Here is a 10,811-nt window from a genome sequence, read left to right as displayed (position 1 = left end):
TCCCACAACAGAAGAACGGTAAGGCCCAAATACCTTAAGAAAACTTTGCCATCGCCCTAGCGGATGTTAAGCAAATAAATGTGTACTCCAAAAAAGGTCATCTGACGGCAATCCCTCCAAGTGCATGATGTCCATGGAAGGTGTTTTTCTGAGCTAGTCAGCCAGTCACTGCCTTCCAAAAGACGTCACTTTATATCAGCATTTGTTTCCATAGTGATCAAAGGTAAAAAGTTGTCTTTTCAGGTTTATACAGAGCGTTTCAATGATTCACCAATTCATGGTTAACCACGTGGCATTTTCTTTTGACTAGAGAATGGTACATAGCTTTCAGAGATAAGATTAGATTACATTTTTGTTGAAAGAAGAAAACAAAAAAGTTGAAGAAGAAAAATGTTACTTTGTATTAAAAACACAGACATACCACTACAGGGAAATGTGTCATAGTGTTAAAGTATGTGATCACCAAACCACTGTACATATACACATGAGAATAACAACAGCTGTTGTAGAGTGTTATGAAAGAGGTACTCATACGCAACTGAGAAGTCCTGAGATCATCTACTGGCAATGGAGAAAAATCTTTTTTTTTTCAAGATTGTGAAGGTTTAACAGGCAAAATAAATTTTAATTTCTTAAAGAAAAGGTAGACTACGTTCAGTAACAGGCAGAGAGACAACGTACATATGTGCCCAACTTGAGCTTTTTGAGAGGACATGACACAATGATGGGAAATGGACTGCGAGGCAGGTGACAAGTTATTTTGGAAACACGGGGTTAATGAAAAACAGGGAGGTGCTGAAATGAAAGGGAATAAAGACCAGGTGGCACACAATGGAGCTTTGGTCCTGATCTATGGCTGTCTGCAGCTCTCAAGTTATACTGGCTGTTCTTTCTAGAGCACTGCAGTCCTGGCCGTTCACTTGCCTGATCCTTAACCTTTTCTTTCATTGCCTCAGATATGCAGTCCTGGACTGAGAATGTTGTCATAAAATGCCTTTAAAAACATTTAAGTTAAACCAAAATGACATGTCCTGTTCTCTTCTTGGCTGAAGACATGAGTATTATGAGTCGGGATAAATGTCTAGGCTTGTGGTCAAGGTCCAGAATGAACCTGAAAGCTTCCACAGGATTTACTCAGGTTAGTCTTAATTAAAACTTCTCTCTCACTGGGTCTTGAAGTTAAATAGGTAGGAAATCAGCACTGCAACACTGCAAAGCCCTTGAATAGTCTATTAACTGATAGTTCCAAACACAACAGCACTAATCGGTTAATCAAAATATGATCATTCATTTAAAAAAACAAACACACACACAAAAAAAACACTTTTAGAATTTGACCTGGACTTGACCCTGTTCCCGACTGACTGTCCTCACTTATAAACTGATAGAAGCCTTCCAACTATGCCAGTCTGTAACTGTTGAAGTGGAAAGTTTCTCTCAGCATATTCAGATTTGTTAAATTAGAGGAGTGAATCATAGACGAGTGGGATCCTGCCAGTGAGTGGTTGAAGCCAATCTATAAAAACAGAGTATGTTGAAGCATGATGCACTTACTTAAAGGTAACCCATTCTGCTCATTTCCGGTTCCATACTTTTAATCTTAGTCTTTACTAATGTAACTTTGCATAATTCAGATGCCAACATAATACATAACTCAGAACTTCTTGCTGTGAGGCAACGGTGCTAACCGCCACGCCACCGTGCTGTGCCCAGTCAAAAGTTGATGCTCCCAGAATTCCAGCATGGAAAAGCCAGGTGACAGGAAACATTTACATCTTGGCATTTGTATTAATTGAACATTAATGAAGTCCTCGTTAATGTCTCCATGTCACTATGAGGCATTAGGACAGGGGGTGTTGCTTTTAAATGCTCTTTTTTTCAATGCTTGAAGCCTCATGATGCTTTTTCTAAGCCAGAACTGACCATGTTTGGACCAAGCTAGTATGCAAAGTTATCTGCCTGTGCTAGCAAGATTGGCTGGCAAGCTGTATGCAAACGCTATATTGGTGCAAAGCTCATCCAATTAGTGAGATGGCCAAAAATGAAGCACAGACTTCTTGGATGGTCAGTGACAAAAACGATATGGCCTACAGTGAGGTACATACTGTAGTTTCTTTAGAAATGCTCTAAAAATCAAAGACAGCACAACTTTGGTAGAGACGTCTCTTTCACATTCTCCAGCCAGACAGCAGTTGACTATAGCTCCATGATTCAGTTAAAATAGAATTATATCCACCATCAGCTGTAACTGTGCCCTCAAAACTGTAGCGGTGTTGAAAGAGCAGGGCTTTTCCCAATGAAGAGCGCTGCACAGTAATGTGAGTTTTCCATTTTCACCTCCATGTGGCAAAGCTTAATGTAATGCTGAGGACTGCCTCTTATGTCAGTGATCACACTTCTGTTCAAGGTGAGATTCTAATCACTGCATATTATTTACACTCCACTCTATCCCAATACGGTGAAATGACTTCAGCATGTGGTCAAAATTACACTGGTTATATAAAATGGGTATAAAAAGTTTGCTCGACAATGCATGGAGGCGTCAATAACATAAGAGACTGTCAAGGATCAAGCATTTCAAGTCACATACAGTCTGTTACATATATTGCATTTTAACATGGCTATTACATTTTACTGACAGGATTTCAGGGTTCATCAAAGGGTGGAGAGGGTTAAGCTAAAATTCAAAGACTCCAGCTCCATAAATTCTCGAGTTCTCAGAATATCTTAATTTTGAGGTTGATGTGTTTGTGGCTTCATCACAAGCTGTTTGCAGTTCAGTATAAAGACTGAGATGAGTTTGCATCTCTGAGCCTGTAGCTATGGTCCCTGCCTCCAAGATCCACTGTTTCCTCCAGTTAAATACATTTGTGTCACATGGACATTTTAACAAATGGGAGCATTAGGCCCCATCAGAAGTAATGCAGACATTATACCAAGCTGCTGTGTTAAAGACGTAGAAACCAAAACTTTTAACTTTAACAGTCAACGAATGCTCCAATCTTAATCTAAGGCTGTAAACTTTTGTAATGGCTGAAAACTGAGATTATCAGCATCAATGGCTCTCGTCCACACAATGTCTTTTATCCTGTCTTCCTTCTCTCACCCCATCCAGTCAGAGCAGATGGCTCCGCCCCTCCCTGAGCCTGTTTCTGTCGGAGGTTTCTTCCTGTTAAAAGGGAGTTTTTCCTTCCCACTGTCGCCAAAGTGCTTGCTCATAGGGGGTCATATGATTGTTGGGTTTTTCTCTGTATGTATTATTGTAGGGTCTACCTTGCAATATAAAGCGCCTTGAGGTGACTGTTGGTGTGATTTGGTGCTGTATAAGTAAAATTTAATTGAAACTGAAATGGAATTGAAAAAAACTAGGCTTACTGACACCTGCTCAGACATCCAAGAAAAGCTTAGAATACAACAGCTTTTTCCAGTTGAAAGCAGTTATTGGAGGTGTTTTGGGCATCTGACTAGGCATCCATAGAACGTTTTTTGGAGATGTTGTACAGCTATCCCAAAATATAACCCGAAATATACTCACTTGAGTTGGGGTTGTCACTAATGAGGAACGGATTTCCTCATTTTATCATGTTAGAATTTCTTTCTGTCAGCGATTTTTAGCACACTGTTGCCACTAATTGTTGTTTGCGTCTCAGTTTATATATGGGTGAGTTACTGTTGTCATTGTGCATTTCAGCTGATGGGTTCACATTCAGCTCAAGGCCTTGAAATTGCGTGGGTCAGAACTCTTTCAAATTATCCAATGTAGGTCAACACAGAATGCACACAGAAATGCACACAAACGTATTTCCTCTATGGAAATATAGCTACACATATCACATGATGCATGTTTTGCATAGTAAAACTCACCAAAACAAGCTGTCTAATTAATGTCTGTAATTATGTTGTATTCCATGTACTCAGAACATAAGACAGATTAATAGTGAAAATAGAGAGAAAAATCCCTGCTTTGATATTTATCTTTGAAATAACTGACACATTCTCATGGCTGGATTATCAACACCCTGGGGGCACAACTCCATGGAATCCCAGAAGCCATGGTGCTATTACAAAAGCAAACTGCAACTAGGAACATGAACTGAAATAATGTTTTTTTTTTAACAATTCCAGTTATTAACTTGCTTAATTTTTTACATAGTACGGTATATGTGGCACTCGAGCGCATTATGAAAATATTAAGATAAAAGAAAGTAAGCATCACACAAGGAACCAGTTCATTTTCTTAATATTGCAGCACTATAGCACTCGTTGTTTATGAGTTCACTGCAAAGAAAAACTAAAGTCCTGTCTCTTGGTAATAAACCTGTTACCATCTGCCAGGTCACCAGCAACACATTAAGGTTATAGATTATGGTTGGGTTTATTGTAGCCACAAGTTTAATATGCATATTTTTAGAAACTAGTATTTTAAATTTCTAATGACATCCCATAAATGTTGACATTACAGGGTTTTTTTTTTTTGTGTCTCAAATGCTTTTCAATGTAAGTATTCCAAAAGGGTGAAAATTCTATGGAAAGCATAACCAAACACAAACAATACCCCTGATCCAGTTGTTAAGTGTGTTGATACTAAGAGGTTAAAGGCATAATTTCAAAGGGGCAGAAACTGAGATTTTTCCCAGAGACTAATAGTAGCTGTAGATAGAGTGTGTCTGTGTGTGATGCGTGTATAGTTATTGAATATATATAACCTGTTAAAATGTATGCATGGCCATTTATTAACATTCCCTCTCTGTGTGTTAATGTAGGTGGTGCCACTGCCCTGACACAACATCCAATTGAGGCTGTTTGACTCCAGAAGAGGGGGCTGATGGGTGAATTTTCTACTGAGTGACACCCCCCCCTTCCCCCTCAGCTTTGAACACAGTACAGACAGAATCTGGCAGGAAAGTGGATGCTTTTACCTTCAATATAAAAGCACTCCCATGGGGAAACCTCAGTTTATTGTAGGATTTAATTTTTTAATTTTTTATTTTTTTAATAAAGGTGCAGCTTTTGTGTGCAACAGAAACAAGATGTGTTTTGGGATTTCAGTATTGAAAATGCAATTTGGGAATGTGAAAATAATTGTGACTTTTTGAGTAAAGTAAGTAAATTAGTTTTTTGAGTGTACTTAAGAATGCATATATCATACACACATACATCAGAAACATCCATCACCAACGCGCGCACACACACGTGTATGTATTACTCCAATCAACGTTTTCGCGTCTATTTACCTATTTTATTTTGAAACACTTGCCTGGAAGTCATGTTGGTACAATTTCAAACCATTGACTGCAGCGCGAGCCCCGGGCTTCCAAATAAGGAATCCGGCTGTTGCTGCGCGCGGACACACAGGCAGGCAAGGACGCTCCAGAGCCGCGAGCTGGGGACGGCGGTTCCCGAGACACGCGCGAGCCCTCTTTGATGCGCCGCTCCATTCAGCGATCACATTCACCTGGAAGGCTGCGCGATCTGCGGACGAGAGAGAATTTCAGATTTGGAGAATAACTTTTTCTCAGAGGAAATCATAGAATTTGTGGAATTTAACTAAATAAAATATTACTGTCTTAAAAAGAGGATTTTATTTTCACAGTTAATGAAGAGCGGGGATGTTATCTGTGGGAACAATGTAAGAAAATAACAGCGGCAGTCGGGATTTTTTGAACCTGTTTCTTGCATTGGGCGCGCAGTCGGAACTAGCAGACATTCAGAACTCCTGTCTGAGTTTTAACCTCCTCTTCATCCTAGTAATGTCACATGTATTGGGCTCATTATAGGAAGAGATTTCCGTTCATTATCACACGTTTTGTGGACTTATCTTAGGACTTACCGTCTTTTGGAATTGTCGAATCCCCGTGAACGCACCGAGCTCTGACCATTGTCATTATGCATCAGAAGGACTGGTAACTTGCTCAAGGTAAAATCTTTCTCTATCCTTTAAAAAAATATAACTCTTGCTGCTAACTATGAAGTTTAAGGCACACATATTTCATCAGCACAGCTAGTTTCGACGTGTGTGCGCTTCTTGTTTTGTTTTGTGAATTCACATTAGGCGTTTTTTCCCCTTTTTTGTTGCCACAATAAAAGAGAAACAAATGACCGAACTCGCAAAATACCTGTAGATTTATTGTGTGTTGCAACCCCCTGTACTGTCCAGTGTAGTTGAGGGTAGCGCTGTATGCTCAAGTCACACCCAACCGTGCTGCGCTCAGTCAGTCGCACCGCTGTGGACAGTCGCTGTCTGAGCTAGTTGGTGAGCCCCAGAGGATGGAAGAAGGCGCGTTCCTCTAGGGAGGAACCGCCACTTATCTCCGTGTAATTTAACAACTGGTCGCTCATTCACAGAGGTTAACCTGGAGCCAGAGCGTCATTTAGGGAATTCCGAGAATGAGTAAGGACAACTCTTATTCTGACGATTAATCTCAGCAAAATTAATTTTTTTTTGTAAATATGCTTAACTTTACTTGACTCGTTACACACGCGCGTTATTGAACACGTATTCTCAGTGTTATTTTTTTATGCATTTCTAGATACTGCGATATTATAACCACCAGCTGAAATACAAAGCTTATGCATTTTCAAAGCAGTGTGAAGCTTTGTCAGAGAGAGAGGGTTACATTTACACGCTCTTATTCTGATTTGAGTTTGACATTAATGTTTTCAAACAACAAACAAAAACAAATCCCCTGTACCTATCCACAGTGCTTACTGGAGTCTGCGTTCTTTTAACATCATGGTATGAATAAAGACACAACCGGTCTAATCATCTGCGTCCCCTTTTTGACATCATCTAGCCTATTTGTTTCCTCGAGCCAATTTTAATCCTGGATATAATGATGAATCTTTTTTATGCTTTATGGATTTTACTTGCAGTAAAACACAACATATGTGCTCAAACTGTGTTTAGTAATAGGTGATGATAAAGCAGTGTGAAATTCTAGCAGAGGTGAAAGCAGAGACGGAGCAGGCACATGAGCGCTTTGAGCCCATCTCTGTGACAGTCAGCCTGCTATCACTCACTGACCGCCAGCAGTCCTATTTGCCAACAAAATGGGTTGTCATTCACTGTCCCCTTCTGGTGCAAGGAGCCTCCCTCATCTCTGCTACTGCTGCAATGTCCAGTCTTGGATATGCAGCATGAATGGTCGATGCTGTTTCTGTAAAACTTCAAAATTGCATTATTATTTTTATTATAACCATTATCATTGGATTTCCTTTACTTTAAAAATAGTTAAAGAGATAATTGCTCTTCTCTGCATATCAAAATATTAAACTCTGACATGTTAATTTGGGGGGGCGCTCTAAAACACAGCCCATCCCCGGATAAGACTTCAGTCATGAACCACACAACAGGGAACATATAACCCCCACTCTTTAAGTTCCCTGTCCCTGAAAAACTGCACTGTATATTTTAATTTTAAAAAAAAGTTTGGCATCTCAACAAGTGATCTAAGGTTGAATGACGTTATTGAAAAACAGCCAAAAAACTGTTGATACTGGGAATTCTTGAAGGCTTTGCACCTTCATATGTTTTATACTGAAATGTTGTTTCTACCCATGAAAATATCAGAACTCAGTTATTAATATGAAAGATTTGTATCAACATTTCTGCGCTTGAATCAATAACTGTTCAACAAGATATTGTGTAAAAGCCCTAAGGCAATAAAACACCATTGGAACTCAAAATAATGAAATTCTTGTTGGCTTTGAAAAGCCCGATGCTGCGTATTCATTCCAGGTCAGATGCAAACAGTAGGCTTGAAAAGGTCACATTATATTAAATACACCCTTGCCGCGTTGATTGCAAGTGTCGTCTGTGCATTATCATTTTAAACTCAACTCTCTGCTCTCCTTTATTGATGCATTTAACACATGTAAAATCCCCATCACTGTCAAGGACTTTAATTCAGCCGATCACCCCTCCAAGCTCACCAAACCTTACTTTGAACCCATGCCACTATCTCTGTTTAAGACATGTTGCATTCTCCAAAATCTCATGGTTGTTGTTTTAACACATTTTGACCTCTTCTTATTCTTGATTTTTAAGTTAAATGTTCAGATGACTTAAATTTGTTAGTTCAGGTTAATAACCCTGGGAGGTCTATATCATGACTGCCAACCACAGCCACAACTGTCGGATAAAAGCAAAATATACTTTTTGGATTTTTTTTAAATGGGTGAGTTAGAATCATTATTAGTTGTGCCCTGTTTGTCAAGATTTGGAAGGAAAAAAAAGGGTTAGTAACAAAGCAAGCACTTTGTGACTGTGGAGAGGAAGAACTACCTTTTAACAGGAAAAGGCGTCCGTACACTACAGGGGCAAAGAAGCAGAATTGAGGGTCATATGTCAACACAGAATTAATTCTACTAAACAGTTTAACTACAAAAGAAACAAAATGGTTGTTTAGACCTTCCAAACACTGACTGTGTTTTTCTTTTGGTTTTGTCATTGAAAGACAAGTACGTGTTTATGCGACTGTGCCAACAAATCCTCCCAACGGGTGCCACAAAACTCAGCCGAGAGCCAAGTGTGTGATCCTTTGTAAGCATATGTATTTCTGAGACAGCGCCAGGTCTGAGAAGTCTTGTCGCACCCCCTCCCAGGTAGCGATATTAGCGGTCAGCTGTTTCTTCTTCGTGGGAAAGAGAGCAGATAACAGAAATAGACTCAACAGTAGTGCCCTGGCAGGCACGGCTGGCTCCGAGCCACAGGGATGAGACAAGGCAGCAACACAACGCAGGCCTTTTCAGAAGCATTCATGCATGTTTTTTTTAGCCTACATGTCTCCCTTTGTTTCTGCATTTTACAGTCTCCTGCAGCTTTGGAAAATAACCACACTGTCGACTTGTTCCCCTTCCCTAGTTCTTCGCATCCACTGATCGCTGTCTTTTCAAACAAAGCTGCAGTGTCCAAGGGTGTGTGTTCTATCAGAGAAGCTCATATCTGAATTTGTGACATCAGAGGGATAAAGAGGAAATAGTGAGTCGAGGGGAACAGAGGGAGCCATTGAGAGGGGAGATGAATAGATGGGTGACGAGGAGACAGTCTGTGGGACGATAGAAGATGCATTAAAGGCGAGCTAGAGACAGAGAGCTGTGTGACGTAGACACACTGTGCCTTTCTGCTGCCTCGGAGCTCCACAGATCACTTTTTGTGTGACACCCATTGCGTTTTGGAGTAAATACACAGCAATCAGTCAGCAATGACAGGCTAGTCACACAGGCGCTTTAAAGGTGAAACATGTCAGCATCCAATGTCCTGAAAGTTTCTAATGGCTTCTCAACAGTACTGTGGGGAGGATATCTTTGCTTGGAGTGACTTAGAGGTTGACCAGATCCTGCAAAACCATTGGTTCCCCTAATTAGGGACAAAATGAGGAGCTTGGGAAGGAGCTTAATGAGCCTTGGCCAATGTGTATGTGTGTGCGCGTGCAAGTGTGAGAGTGAAGGGGGAACTGGCTGACAACCATATAACCGCCACACTGACTTAACACAACATGTGAAGCAGGGCTTATGAAAATAGTTGGCTGACTTAGAGGTAGGTGTAGCTGTAGCTTGGAGGTCATGGCAGTGTGCTTTTTGGTCTGATGATTAGTTCGAGGCCAAATGCTGGCACTGACACCTTTTTCAGACACAAAGTTTTTTTTGTACATGATTCCTGACAAAAACAAGCACACTAAATAAAAACTTAGAGCAGGCATATACTCAGTGCATGACTTTTGACAAGCAGTGGGTATGCAGTCACAGACTCCGTTTAATGTGGTGGGGTCTGTGACTGTTCTAAGGGAGATAATCACCTTCCTTTTTGCACCTAAATTTAGCACCAAAATATAAATTGGATATAAACCATAAAAAGACGCTGTAAAATATTATTTTGATAGATATTTGCACTGTTTCTGCAAAGCTTCAACTAGTGATGTATTGAAATGATGAGAGGTAAACAAAACAACAGCATGGTTTGTGATGGGAATCGAGAACCGCTTCTTACAGAAAACCAGTAGTCCAATTCCTTGGAATTGTCAGCCTGTCTGCCTATCGATCCTGCTTATTGGTTCTTGCACTCGTGCTGCAACTGGCTGATTTCAGTTCACGTTTCACAGGGAAAAAAAGTGACAGTTTAAAGTGTGGATATGGACATTTATTTTTTTAACTGCAGAACACAAACAACCACATTATGCTGCTAACCCAACTTTGGTTCTTTGCACAGGCAGCATGCTAATCCTAAGCTAGCCAAGAACCCAGAGTGAAAGCGGAGTGCATGCTGACCCAAGCAGCCAGACCCTGAACTTTAACAGGTAACAATCCTGTTGAAGCAGTCTCCTGCTACAGCCTCTATTCGTGTGTCTAAAGCAGAATCACTGTGGCGATCACTTTTTTATGCTGGTTTTGTTTCACATTTGTGTCTGTGGTCATAATTGTTGCTGCTGTGCAAAGTGTTTTAACATCACAGACTGTCAGACTGTGTGATTGGATATTGTTTTCAGGGGAGAAAAGTCCTGCTTTTTAAGTGATGAGTGTTTATGCACTGTACCCCTGTTTATTTCTCTGCTCATTTACAGACAGAATGACAGCCATCTTTAAAGCAAAGGCAACGTGTTGTAATCACTTAATCATTCCTGTGCTGAGGTGTAAAAGGAAGGTAAGGTATCTGTTGTCTGTAAACAAGTGTCTGAAGAACAGAGGAGCAAAACTGAACTTAACTAAACTTCACTCTGTATACCACGAAGGTCAGCATCGTGCACTGGTCACCAAATTTGTAGATTTCCTGAGTTTTTTTAAAAGTGCGTGTTGAAATGACACAATGATACTAC

General features: G+C 40.3%; 1 protein-coding gene across 9 annotated transcripts in view; it reads left to right on the top strand.

Annotated features, from left to right (window-relative positions):
• The first annotated feature begins 5,354 nt into the window (after positions 1–5,354).
• adgrb1a (adhesion G protein-coupled receptor B1a) overlaps positions 5,355–10,811 on the top strand; it is a 210,769-nt gene continuing 205,312 nt past the window's right edge. For 8 of the 9 annotated variants that reach the window (XM_086310179.1, XM_086310171.1, XM_086310174.1 and 5 more), the window contains exon 1: positions 5,355–5,917. The gene's annotated coding sequence lies outside the window, so the exon portion shown is untranslated. Of the gene's footprint in view, positions 5,918–10,581; positions 10,640–10,811 lie in introns of those variants that run through there. The other variant, XM_086310173.1, reaches the window with a different exon arrangement.

Source organism: Aulonocara sp. 'chitande type north' Nkhata Bay, linkage group LG11, assembly GCF_057382095.1.
Source record: "Aulonocara sp. 'chitande type north' Nkhata Bay isolate Kocher_YH1m ecotype deep benthic linkage group LG11, A_spYH_male_GT1.1, whole genome shotgun sequence".
Taxonomy (NCBI): Eukaryota; Metazoa; Chordata; class Actinopteri; order Cichliformes; family Cichlidae; genus Aulonocara; species Aulonocara sp. 'chitande type north' Nkhata Bay.
The sequence above is the reverse complement of the archived record's forward strand: the minus strand, read 5'-3'. Positions and strand labels throughout refer to the sequence as shown.